Below are 13,970 nucleotides of genomic sequence, written 5' to 3' on the forward strand. Positions count from 1 at the left end.
CTTTACTCAAATTCATGATCCCAATACGACTTTTGTACAGAATTCAGACCATCTATTGGTATGGGTCTCATATTGTCTGAATCTTGTGTAAATATGCCGTACGCAATAGGGCATAATTGATCCTCTCAAACATGATGGGCTTGAGTTTGTCACTGTTTACATGAAAATGTGTGCGGAATAGAGTTGTGTGATTGTTTATGTCTCACTGAGGCACCTACCATTTTTCCCATTAGATCCATCTCTTTTGCAATGGCAATGTAATTTAGTTAGATCAAACGGTCATGAAGGCTTCGCTAGTGATAGCTTTACTCTGTCATAGGTACACACTATGAACGCATGTAAACCAATTCTTCTTCTTTGCATTCTCTAATGGAAATTTCCATTACTTTCCCACCTGAAGAAGGAAAAACATGACAGCAATGTCGCCTCCACTGCTTGAAATGAGGGATTTAGAAGCGTTTAAAAAATGCCGCTATAGATCCCAAAAATGCCGTCAAATCCTTTTGTGACATTTAGCACCAAACACCGAAGATGCAGCCGTCGCTATAACTTTATAGCGCTTTAGAAACGTCGCTATATTACTATAGGCAGTGTCTTACTAACAGTAACATGACATCACCATGCTATTTAGTGACGTTTTTAAAACGCCTTCGTATCTCTTTTTTCAAAAAAAAAAAAAATCTAACTGTTGGTATGATATTTAGCGAAGTTTTTAAAAACGCTGTGATATCTTTTTTTTTTTTTTTGATTGTGCTAATTTTATATGATTGAGCTAAAAAAATCCCTGTAATAAAACTGAAAAATAGCACTAATATGAAATAATAACTCTCATTCAAAATGCAACATTAATTCAGTTTTTCATTCAATTTAATATCCAATCACCATTAATCACAAAATAACATATCCAAAAATCATGTTCTAGCCAAGACATTAGCAGAGAAAGAAGTGTTGAGCTATAATGATGGGTTCAACTATACAGGAGATGGCAAATTACTACCAAGAAAATTATCCCCAACTCAAGATATAGCCAAAGTTTTGAATCGACAAAATTAGCTCTTTCACAGTTTTGAATACAACAAAATGAAAGAAAAATAATAACATTTGATAATAACCCAAAAAGAAGATCTGGAGTAGTAATCCTAAAATCTGACCTAACACGCGAATTTATAGAATCTGTCCCGCGATCTCTGCTCGGGCGCCCAACAGCCCGCTCGAGCGGCTTCAGCAAAATATGCATGTGACAAAACAGAGGTTCGCTCGAGCGCTAGAGAACCCGCTCGAGCGCGAAATCACACCATCTAGTATTTTTACAGGCCTGACAAACTTCTGAAACCTAGCATTCTCCGCTCGAGCGCGGGAATGTCCACTCGAGCGGACAGGCAATTTTGAATGCATTTTTGCATTTTGCTTCGGGGGGGCTGCCCCTCAACCCTGCCGTGGCGCTGCCCCAGACTCGCCAAAGGGCGCTGCCCCCTCAACCCCCGCGAGCTGACCGGGTAGCTCGATTCCCGTCATAATCAGCGAAGTGGCAATCTTGAAAGCATTAGCATCACAAACTTCTCTGAAAGGCACAATTCGAGTTGGATTCGCATCTAAACACTCATAGTCTCACTGAAATAAAAGTGCGAAAATAAATACAATTGAAAAGGAGTTTTGTCAAACGGGGTTGCCAAGAATAAAACCTAACAGATAACATACTTCGCACATCTACATGTGACTTAGGAGCATGTAATACCACTGACAAGAATATCATTCAACCAAATTATTTTTGAAAAACCATCCCAAAAGGTCCAATCATTTGTATTAGTAATAAATGAAAGTTTTACAATACCAGAAAGCACACTAATTTTTCTTTTTCTTTTCCATGTCATAATGCCACTTCAATAAACAATTGATGTGTGAAATACATAAGTTCAAAAGATGCAACACAAATGATAAAACCACATCAAGCCACAATCAATTCCAATTCCAATAACGAAGGCAAGATACCCTTTTTGCATGTCATGAAGTTACAAAGTCAATTATCTAAAAGTTCCAAAAAAAGTGTACTTACAAACTTAGAAGTGGTTGATAACTCAATTAATAATTATAAAAATATATTATATTACTCTTATTTTGTATTTGAATCATAAATTTAAGTAGAAATTTGATAAAGAGTTGAGAAAATGTCCACATCTAAGAGCCATCCGATGGATTATCACTGCTACTGGAGTACAAGCATCCTAAATCTCCACATCTAATGTGAAGACTTCATGACACAAAAATATCCAAGGGAAAACCTGGAGGATGAATTTGCAGAAAAATTACAAAAATACAAACCCTTTTCAATAGTAGATTAGACTGGAAATAGCTTTCAAATTTGAGTCAAGATCCCCTAGAGTGTTATGAGAAAACCAGAAAGAACCTAACACACAAAATCCTTAATGATAACCAATGGCCCAAAATGGAATTGTTGGAAGACAAAATACTATCAACCAAGGCCAAAAATTAAATTTTATTGCATAACGATATAGATACGAAGTATGATGAATAAAATATACCTCTTCATTGGGATTTGGAACTCTATCTTCCTATCAATCCTTCTAGGCCTTAGAAGTGCTTAATCCAAAATGTCAATGCGATTTTTAGCCTTTAAAACCTGTGAAAAAGAGTTATCTTGTTATCAAATTATTGTAATTTTGTATATAGAGACAAGTTTCTAATTTTAATAAAATCAGTACACCAACAATTTCACCAACATAGACAATGAAACAAGAAATCAGTACTTTGATTTTGTTAGATGCTTCAAATCTATCCAGTTGATTGAGAAGCTCCACCATTGTCCACTGCACTTCATTATCACCATTACCAGATCCAGATTCCATTCGAGCAGATCCAATGCTGTCGATTTCATCCATAAAGATGATTGATGGAGCATGCCCCTCTGAAACACAAACAAAAATAAATCACACATAAAACATATAAGAGGAACTATATAACACTTCTGTAGACTAAAAAGATTTATTAACCTGATGTACAAGATATTATAATTTTTTGGCAATAACAATGCTATCAATGAAGTCGGACAAACCTGGTTATAACAAAAAGTTCTCTAACCATTCGAGAGACCTCACCAATATAATTCTGAACTACGTTACATGGACTTGGCACTTTGGGGCGAAGTACCCGTGTCGACACGACACGGGTGCGGGTGTGGGATCTGTGTCGGATTCGCCTCTTCTCTCTTAGACATGTCTCTTTACAGACAGAAAAATAAATGAAAGAGGAAAGAGGAAGAGAGAACCTAGTCGCCTTTCGAAACGATGAAGACATCGGTCGTCGACTTCGATCCCTCTAGTCGTTGCTTTGACAGCTTCGACTTTTGCTCGATGCTCGATGCACAATCAATCTCCTTCTCTGTCTTCTCTCTCGTCTCTCGATCTCTCGATCTCTCTTCCTCTCCTCTCATCTCTCGATCTCGATCTCACTCTTCCTCTCCTCTCCTCTCTCTCTCTCTCTCTCTCTCTCTCTCTCTCTTCTGTTTGTCTGTCTGACTTCTCTCTTTTTCTTTATTCTCTTCTCTCCGTTCTATTGTCTCACCTATTTAATTACATTTATGTTAGTATATAATATAAACTACATTAATATAATGATATATAATATTATTCATCCATTATTCATATTACATTTACATTAACATATAGTATAAATTACATTAATATAATAATATATAATATTATTCATCTTAAAAAAAATTATATAATATAATATATCATAAATAATATAATTTTTATGTCAAAAATAAAAATAACTTATTTTATCATATATAATATAATTTATTTTATATCTAAAATAATTTTTATAATTTTTATTTGTTATTTATATAATATAACTCATCTTCATATAATAAAGATATTTTCTTTAAAAAAAATCTATTTAACGTATCTCCGTACCCGTATCCAAATTTGGATACATATCCACATATTCTCAATCTTTAGTTTTGAAGTGTCGGATCCCTAGATACGCATCCGCACCCAATACCCGTACCTGAGTTCGTGTAACATGACTTCTAAACCAACTCAGAGCCAGAAACCCTTATAAAGGTGCAATCAGTATGATGAACCACTGCTCTAGCTAACAGTATTTTCCCTGTACCAGGTGGCCCATACAGCAAAACTCCCTATTTATTGAAAGAAAATTAACTGTTATTTCCTGCATTAAACTACCCAGTCATGATTCAAGACTAGTTGAATAAACTGAGAATCATTACAAAGATAGTGGAAATGTAATGATTGATGGATTTTAAAAACAAAAATAAAAAAGTTAAGCTTTTCATTCCCTAAAATTTGACATTTTAACATTTATTTTTTCTACCAAAACAAAAATTACATATATATATATATATATATTTAGCCATGAAACCAATAAAAACAACCTCAAAGAAGACTAACCTCCTTTATCTCTTTGATTTGTTGGTCAAGACCACCAATCATGTCATATGTAGAATCTAGAACCTTTTCAACTTTCATTAGGTTTACCAAAGGATCTACTTTACTAGGCAATACCAAGTGAAGCACATAGCTGTCATTACAAAGGGCAACTCTAGTTGATGGTGTGAGCTTTGTTACATATATGATCTTATCGATATCAATAACGTATTTCCCTTCTGAATGAACCTAAAAAGTCAATAAAAAGCTAATCAGTCAACTCATTTGCAGTTGCAAGTCACAAACTAACATGTGGAAAAACGAATTGCACAATTAAATAACAAGAATTATGGAACTCAGAGAAAATGCTGCAATAGCTCCCTCCCCTCCCCCTCTCCAAGAAAAATGAAAGAGATAGAAAATCAAGCAATTCAGTAATGAACCTACCTTCAGAACATATGGATAGCTGAAGGGGTAGAGAATTTCAAACAATTTCTAAAGTGATTAAAGAATAGGAATATGATGGTAGCCAATTATAGTCCCATCAGAGGAAAAATGCCAACACATGGGCACTTAATTGCACAAAATATTGTAGCTCAAATAGCAGTTGCCAAACAATAGTTACAAATTTTTTCAAATGTAATTTCATTGAACTACTTTTAAGTTTTTAGATAAGATAACTAACTCATTATGCTGCAATATTTAAAAAATACCATAAAAACATTTTTATCATCATTTTAAAAATACAATTTAATGAAAAATTAGAATTGTGTATATGATTGCTTTCATCTAATCAAAATTAGAAGAATGGATATGATCACAAAACATTATATTACATGCTACAAAGAATGAAATATGCATAAGAATTTAGTTAATAAACTACTTTCCCATTTTGAACTATCAATAGTGGTAAAACTGAATTTTGTTGACAAATTCTTTCATTATCACATTGAGCATCAAATGCCGCAAAACAAATCTATTTTCATTCCATACTCATATACGAGCTAATATTTTAGGGTCCCTTTATAAATCCTTTCTTACTTGATTCATGAATTGGTTTTCTAATGTACTATCTCAAATGAAATGTTAACTACACAATCAAGGTAACAGGCATGCCAAAAAAAATAGTAGTTGAGCCTAAGCCTCTCATTGACTAAAACATTGTGAAACTTCCTCAACTCAAAAATCAATCATGTGTTGTGTATTGCAGAGCATGGTTTATACATTATTCTCTGGGCACCGTTATTGAAAGAAAATCAGTCTAAAAAGGACCATTGTTATTATACATCCACAAATCTCATCGACTAATAGAACTCAAGAGACTAGTGCCTAAGTTGCTTGCTGCATTCATCCACTAACTATTCCTCAAAAAATTTATCCACTAGGCACAGATACCATCACCAAATTAGCACCATGCCTTTTCACACAACTCAACTAACATTTTTGCTACACTTCTAAATATGCACTTGGAGTCAAATATTGTGAAAACCGAGTTATCAAGTACAAATGTTACGACTCATTATCTCTAGAAGTAACCAACATATGAAAATTGGCCTCAAACATTATGTAACACCATTATATAATGGTTTGATAGATAAAATAGTTGTTGTAGGTTACATTTCGATGGGTGTTCTAATGTTTTGGTTATCTTTGTGATATCCATTAAGCAATTTTTTTTAAAAAAAATTATTCCTTATTCCCTTAACAGTGTTAGTTGTTAAAGTGAGTTTAGAGATGTAAATTCACATTGACATCTACATGTTGGAAGGCAATTTTATGTGACACTTAATTTTTTTTTTTTTTTTTGGATAGGCAAATAAAATGTTATAAACTATGAAAAACACCTTAAGGGGGTGAACCCTGTTCACTAAAAAAACCAAACCTAGGACATTACATGTCCACTTCCATGTACATATCATTTATAAAATTCACAAACGCTGCAATCCTCCCTCAACTAAAAAAATAAAGGAAAGAGTAGTGATCATTTTAGTCAATACAGAGATAGTTCCATGCCTTAGAAGACTTTCGATGCTTGCCCCTTATTACAAGGCAAAACCCTCTGCCACCTATACGAAGTCCTTACTACAACAGAAAGATAATTCCTCTTTTATTTTTGGTCCCTTAACTGATTCAGCAGAAGTATAAATGTCATAGTTGAGATTGTGTGATGGAAGAATAGTTGGTCTATAGCTTTGAAAATTTTCAGGCTATACAAATTTCTACGTTTATAAAAATCTGATAGTGAGTGGTTATAAAGAATAAGAATGAAGTTACACATGCAAAATGCTCTTTTTTTTCTTTTTTTTTTTGGGGGGTGGATAAATATAAACGAAATTTATCGATTAAAGGGGAAAGGATGAAAGATCCACCAAAATGATACAAATGAAAAAAGAAAAGAAATTACAAATCACAAACAACTCTCCAAACGCTACAAATAAAAAACAAGCGAATCTCCTTAAAAGAGGTGAGACTGACACCCAAAATGAAGATAGATAACAGACCTTATCCCATTACTCTCCCAATTTATCAAACTTATCGTAGGCAATCTTTGCATTTCTTTCCGACCAAAGTACACAAAGAATTGCACAAATTAGTGTAGAAGTTTCTTTCAGTTCAAAAAAGAACCTAATAGATCAAATCTATTCATGGTGTTAGGAAAGGGGATCTTTGCAAGTCCTTTATATGGCATCAGAAACTTAGTTTCATATCATCTTCCCACCCAATCTACTTAGCCATGACCAGTTTTCAACAATTCAACAATCTATTTTTATTGAGCAATTCAATTCAACAGACACACATATTGATGTATACAAATGTTATACATGCAATTAAAATTCGAAAGAAATAGAGAGAGAGAGAGAGAGAGAGAGAGAGAGAGTACTGATTAAAGTTCAAAAACAAAGTAGATTATTCGCAGACATTGGAGCTTGAGGATCAAGTAAGAACGCCTTAAAACATTGATTTCAGTAAATAAGGATCAAGTCAGAATGCCTCTCTTTGAATCTCTGCAAATGAGGATCAAGTAAGAAGGCCTTCAAAACATTGATTTCATAGATCTAGAGAGAGAGAGAGAGATCTAGAGAGAGAGACGGTGGAGCTTGCTACCTCTTCGGTGTAGATGACGGTGGCGAAGGAGCTTCGAAATCGCTCTGAATCTTGAAATCAATTTGAATCTTCGGAATCACCTTGAAATCGCTCTGAACATCCAATTGATATTGATCTGAATATTTGAAATCACTTTGAAATTGCTCTGAACAGCCGATGGAGCTTGTGTTCTTTGAAGCTCTCTTCAAGAACAGCCGATTGATCTTTTGAGAGACGAAGCTTTTTCCTAGAGTTATCTCCTCCGTCTTCTTCGTCACTGAGAGAGAGAGAGAGAGAGAGAGATGTGTGCTTATAAGATAAGAGAGATTTGTGCGTATAAGAGAGAGAAAGGGTTCAGATTAAAAAATAAGGGTTTCAAAAAGGGACGCATGTATCTACTGTATTTGGAGATGTTTTTAAATGCCTTTAATTAGAAAACGGTGCCATTTTGGTTTAAAAAAAATATGCGGCAGTTATAAAACACCGTTAAAAATTAGAAAATGTGACGTTTAATAAAACGCTGTTAAATCCCTGATTTTCTGTAGTGCTCGGTGCCCGCAACTGTGTAACAACAAAAACAAAATAGTGTGAAAATGTTATTTATAGCATTCAAAGAGCACAAGAAGATGAAACAATGTTCAATTAATAATTTTACAGACACAAAATCAACCTTCAACAAAACCATAACTCTCTCTCATACCTGCATGTGATGCGTGTAGTTGTTACGGCACTACATGTTAGTATATGAGCTGGTTTATCGGTGGTTCAGAGAATAGTGTTCCTAGAATTATTGATATGGATTTAGCATTCTTTTGGATGGAATTTATAAGTTGGTTAATTTTTTTAACTCATTTTTGTTTTTGTGAACTTTTTTCGTTTTCGAATAAAAATTTTCACTATTTAGATCAGTCTATATTAGACAATCCTACAAAAAACTATGTGAAATTGTTGGCTAAAAATATAAGCCAAATTTGTAATCTTTTTTAACAAAATATGGCTTCTTAAAATATTTTTGCACTATTTAAAAAAAATTAAAAAAAAAGGAAAAATAGGTAACTTATAAATTGACAAAAATAAAGCACAATAAGTGTATCATGTGACTGTGATTTATTTTATGTGCGGCTCACAAAAATAAAGCACAATATGTTGATCAATGGAAAAGAGGACTTTTGATATTATTGTTATTATTGGTTTGGAAAGATATCAGCTTAAGCAAATTAAGAGTGATGTTTTAGTTTAATAAATTTGGGGATATTACAATGAGATTCATTAATAGCCTCAGCAAGAAAGGTCATCCAACGGCAAAGCAACACCTGCCAAAGACCATGACCATGCATCAACAATGAAGTAGTTCAGTCTCTGCAAGACACACAGAGGGAGATTCTGGTCGCCTTACGAAGCTTTACTGAGGCCATTTTAGGCATGGCAGCCAGACCAGTGCAAGCTCCTACGACACAAGTCTTTTCTCTTATAGCAGTTCCTAACCCAATGATAAACCAATACTCTGAGAACTAGGCCCCAATCCAAGCTCCAAACCCTCCAGCAATTCCTCAAGCCAATGGTATTACTGTCAGTTCAACTACAAGTACAAATTGGCCCTTATGAGCCCAACCACTTCGTTACCATAGCCGATGTCCAAGCTATGCTCGAGCAAAAACGTATTAAGAAGCAATTATCATCGTTACCAGACTCAGATATTAAGCCTCCATACTCGCACGAGATTTTGGTTGTCACATATTCAATCGGATATACGGTACCCAAAATGTGAGGTTTGATAGAAAGCAAGGCAATGCAAGGGAGCATGTGGTGTGGTTCATCAAAACCTTTGGTATCCATGGCACCGATCATTCCTTAAGCATGTGGGAGTTCTCCAAGTCGCTTACTTAAAGGGCTTACAGCTAGTATGTAAACCTAGCTCCTAATTTGATCAAGAGTTGGGAAGAGAAGGTAAACAAGTTTCATACCAAGTTCTTCCAAGTCCAAGAGAAGGTTACCATGTTTACACTTAGTTAGCATTTGTGTGGAAGGAGCCTTACGCGACCATAAGTTGTTCTTGGTAAACCATGAACTACATACCTTCTCAGCTCTAATTGAGGCGGCCAGATATCTCTGTGCCATAGGCCCACTACCCAGGGCTCATGAAGGTCATTGGTACTCTCGTAGTAGTAGAGTTGCAGTGGCAACCTCCCTAAGAGGGTGTCGCCTGTGAGAAGAGACGTCTACATCCCAAAAAGTAAGAGTCATGAAGACAAGAGTTTACCCCTGCAGTATTGAGAATGTTAAAGCTTTTGTCAAGGAATGGGTAGTTGATGGAGAACTCGTTCTGCCAATAGTTGATACCCTACCAAGTAAAAAGAAGAGGGAAAGCTCAAACTACTGTGTCTACCACCGAGCCACCAAACACCCAACAAGGGACAGTTGGACCTTGAAAAATACTTTTAGGAGGAAAGTCGCGGTGAAGAAGTTGAAATTTAAAGATGCGGATCATCTTGGAGTGAGAAAGGACCCATATCCTGATCACAAGGAAAAGGGGAAGAATATAAGCATGGTTGGATATCTTGGGCCAGTACACGATCAAGTATACATGGCATCTTATTATGATGAGCTGGACGAGATGATGGCAAGGCAACTTTCTCAGGCAAAATCTGCAGCAGCAATGGCCGTAGAGGATACATATGCCCATGCCTTACAGAACTCTGCTAAATTCTGTAACTTCTTTGATCAACTGGAACTAAGCCAGGATGCCAAGTTGGAAACAACTAAAGCTCTCATCAATATTTCAGAATAATACCACACCAAAAGCACTGAGGCTAAAAAGTGAGCACCTCGACTGGTTCAAGAAGACCATAGTTCCGTTACATTCTCAGAGGCCAATTGTGATGACCCTGACATATATATTATTTTTATATTATTTTAGTATGCTTGATTGCATGATTATATGTTTAATTTGTGCCTATCTATTTGCTTATGGATTATCTGTTAGAATACCAACTTAGAATTTGAAATTAGACGCCCAAACGAATTCAGAAACCAAAATTGACTAGCGCAATAGGCTAATTGAAATATTAAGGATCATATGAGAAATTTAATTAAAATTTGATTCGAATCAAAATAATTAGAATAAATTGATTAAACTTGATTATGATTAACTAAGTTTAAGCTAGATTAATTAGCCTAATCTAATCTTTCCATATCTATGTGTGTGTCTTAAACATGTTGAATTCTTTTTTCTTCTTTAACAAAATTGTGGTTAAGTTCTAGAGAGATAGAGAGACCAACTTTAGATAGCATGATGAAGGATTATAGAGAGATTGAAGAGGATTTGAAAATGTTAAGCTAGCAACATCTCAATTAAAGCTTTAGGTAAGATTATCACCCATAATTCTTTAAATAATCCATGTAGAAGTTAAGTTTATGAAGTTGTAGAATCATTTGCATGAACTTGAGAGCAAAAATGCTAGAATCACTTCAATTCTTGTAGAATTGGGTTGAAATTGGACATGCATGCATAATTCTCCATCGTTGAGTTTAATTTTATATAAATTTATAGATGCATGGAACTTTTACACATTAACTTAAGGGATTCTTCTTGTTTCTACACTTGTCATGTTATTTAATCATGTTTGAAAGGAAAGAAGTACCAAAAATTACATGAGTTTGGAGTTTTGTTTTGAAGAATTGAAAGAGAATTTGAGAGTATGGTTTCATAATTTCCATGTTTTCATACTTAATAAAGAGTTTCTACACATTTCTACCAAGCCATGCAAGCTTTGAAAATAAAAGGCACACTTTTGAACTTCTAATAGCATTTTGGAAAACTCAAAATTCGCCTAGTTCGCTCGAGCGTTAGATCCATGGTTCGAGTGCACTTTGCATGCTCCTAGTATTTTTCCAGACATTTGCACTTGGCTCGAGCAGCCAAGTGATGGCTCGAGCCTACTTTGACCCCATCCAGTACTTTTGTAGTTAGGCCACACCACTCGAGCAACCAAAGGTGCACTCAAGTGAACACCCTGTTTTCAGCAATTTTTGACAAGCTCTCACATATACATATTTTCTTCCTCATACCTTTTTAGGCTTTTTTAAGCATTATTTAGACATCCGTAGTCATGGAATAAGTTAGAAACACAAGTAAGAGAGTTGAATTAAGACACGCTATTTGTTATGAACGTACTCTTCAATGTGTATCTTTGTTATGTGTTTTGTGTAGGTGGTTATCCGAGGTCCAACACCTGTGCTAGCCCACTTTGAGTAGTATCTTTGTAAAAGTATATTGAAATGTATTTTTGAATTACTACAAGAATATTATTTCAAATGCAATTTTGATAAGAATGAACAATTGTCTCATTTGAAAGGTAATTGTGGCATCTTTTAGTGAAGCCCTTGCGTAGGGAAAACAATACCATGGCCTTTTGTTATTTGCTTGATAAGGCCTTTTCCTGGGGAAAACAATACAATGGCCCTTTGTTATTTGTTTGATAAGGCCCTCGTCTGGGGGCAACAATACAGAAATCTCTGATGATGACTCGAGTGGTCTTTTTGCTTGATCTATATAGTCCCTTTGTTTAGACGCATGTGGTCCCTTTCTTGACCTTAATGATCCATTTGCTATGCCTTTAGCCCCTTTGCTTTGTGCTATTGGATGTACCATATATAAGTTATGATATATGAACTTTCGATATGACAAGTATTTAATTATGATTTGTTTCGAAACTCATGAGATATGATTTGTAGTATGCTAGACATAATTCATTTAACCTCTTTATACTTATATTACTCAATGGGCTTTAGCTCACCCTCTTTCCCTATATTTATGTAAGTGAGTAAATGGAGCATCAAGTCCAAAGAAACCTTGGGAGTCCACCTTTCGTAAAGCCACTATTGGACTACCTCCGTGATAAGGCATACTTGGACTCAAGAGGAGTCAAGCCATGTCAACTTTTTGTTTCACCTTCTTTTGTTTTGTTATTTGAAAAGGCTTGTTTTGAATGGATAATATGTGTGAGAAGTTTAATTGGATGTGTTGTACCTACGTATGTATGTAAGAATGGATACATAAGTTCTAAGTTTTAAATACTCGTGAAATTTTCATGTATGCACCGCTCGATGGACATAGATATGTTCTATTATTGCTTTCGTAGAGCCCCGTTTACTATTATTAATTATTTGTTTTGTCCTTGAGGCCGAGTAATCTAGAATTATTGGCTGGTCATGGCTTAAATCTCTAGAGACGGGTTTGGGTCATGACACCAATCATGTGTATCCATACCCACATAATCGTGATTTGTCACGACTTATGTAAACGATGTAGAGTTTAAGTGCGCCTTCCTTGATGGAGGTGCATCAATCAACATTATGTAGGAATTCTAGAATCTCATATAGTTTGTTAGCCCATCATTGTGACAAGTTTTGGTGGGGAAAACAAAGTTACTAAAGGGCATGTCAGGGTAGATTTACGCCGCAACAAAGTTCCATGTACTTGAGGTAGAGACAAACTATCATATGATACTAGGTAGGGCTTGGATGCATCGTAACGAGGTTATTCCATCAAGTTACCACCAATGCATAAAAGTGAGGCTCGTTAAGAAAATTATGACTATAAATGCCTCAAAAAAGTTGCTCGAATTAAAGGAAATGCATTACTCTGATGTAGTCTTTTCCATTGAACTGTCAATTGAAGAATCCCCCAGGACTGGTAAAGTCGTTAGGATAAAGTTACCGAGGTGGGAGGACATTCAAGATGAGAAGCCAGAACCCATAAGTAACGAACATAAGAGGAGCGGCATGTTGTCTATAACCCTTCACCTAAAATCGTTAAAGTCCGCAGGGGTGGCAAGACAGTCCCCGAGGCTAGTAAGTGTAAAGACGCTGTAGACAAATGGATGGTTAAGGTGCCTGAGGCAGACTTGGAATACATGCAAAATGGTCCTAACCCACATCAAGAAGTACTTAGTGAGGTCAACCTCTGTGACTCGCTACAACAAAGTAGACTTGTGTTTATCAGCAGCACGATGGCTCTCGCGGTTAAGACGAGACTGATAGTTGGCCTTTGTTATGCAAAAGAAAATAAAAAATTTGGTCCAACTATCGGGTTCCTCCTCCCGTGTTATATGTCTTCGCTTAGACGTATGATGAGATGCCAAACCTTGACCCATCCCTTGTCACCCATCACCTCAACACATTTTCCTAACTCTAAGCCAGTGAAGCAACATATTAGGAAGTATCACCCTGATCTTCAAGCAAAAATCAAAGAAGTAGAGAAATTGCAAAAAGCCAAGTTCATTGAGCCTATACAGTACCCAACATGGCTAGCGAACATTGTACTCGTAAAGAAAAAGAATAGCCAAATAAGAATCTGTGTTGATTTTTGTGACCTTAATAGAGTACGTCTAAAGGATGTGTTCCCTCTGCCTCATTTAGATACCCTTGTCCACTTTACGGTGGGACACCAAATGTTTTCCTTTATGGATGGATTCAACG

The 13,970-nt window shown here is 35.6% G+C and overlaps 1 pseudogene; it reads right to left on the reverse strand.

The window, feature by feature from the left end:
• Positions 1-4,048: 4,048 nt before the first annotated feature.
• On the reverse strand, positions 4,049-9,608 carry LOC114285461 (26S proteasome regulatory subunit 8 homolog B pseudogene; annotated as a pseudogene).
• Positions 9,609-13,970: the final 4,362 nt, after the last annotated feature.

The sequence above is a fragment of the Camellia sinensis genome, chromosome 7 (genome assembly GCF_055761805.1).
Source record: "Camellia sinensis isolate YWXY chromosome 7, ASM5576180v1, whole genome shotgun sequence".
NCBI lineage: Eukaryota > Viridiplantae > Streptophyta > Magnoliopsida > Ericales > Theaceae > Camellia > Camellia sinensis.